The following is a 592-nucleotide window of genomic DNA, read 5'->3' on the forward strand; positions in this document are numbered from 1 at the left end:
GAGAGAGAGAGAGAGAGAGAGAGAGAGAGAGAGAGAGAGAGAGGGAGAGAGAGAGAGCGAGAGAGAGAGAGAGACAGAACGAGAGAGATAGAGAGAGGGAAATAGGGAAAATGCTGCTATACTGAGCAGTGGCGATAAACGCAAAAGAGCAAAAGAAACATTATCATGTTATGGAAAGAGTTATCGAGAACAAAGTAGAACAAAAATTATTTAATCAAGTAAACAGAAATGACCAAGCCAGCAGTCGACAGGAGGAATCCTTCACGAACGAGATTGGGATTGAGAAGGAGTACAGCCTGGTGAAGGCAGGAGGAGCAGCTTGCGTGACCCCATCAGACGCAACAACAACCAGCTAATGATACAGAGAATTAGCCTGCAATGAAATGGACCCTTATGAAGAAGGTCGAGGAAGCATGGAGCACCCCATCTTCCTAGGGCCCCAGTTCTACTTTCAAGATTCCAAGTTCAAGATATAAGGTGGTTTAGACATATTATAAAAATATGGCCATAAGAGCCGGGCCCAAATGCCTAAACGAAATTGCGATTCCGTGGCCCCAAGGCAGGGCAAGGCCAATGAAAAATGTACTTATGG

Source organism: Aplysia californica, unplaced genomic scaffold (genome assembly GCF_000002075.1).
Source record: "Aplysia californica isolate F4 #8 unplaced genomic scaffold, AplCal3.0 scaffold00589, whole genome shotgun sequence".
In the NCBI taxonomy this organism is placed as follows: Eukaryota; Metazoa; Mollusca; class Gastropoda; order Aplysiida; family Aplysiidae; genus Aplysia; species Aplysia californica.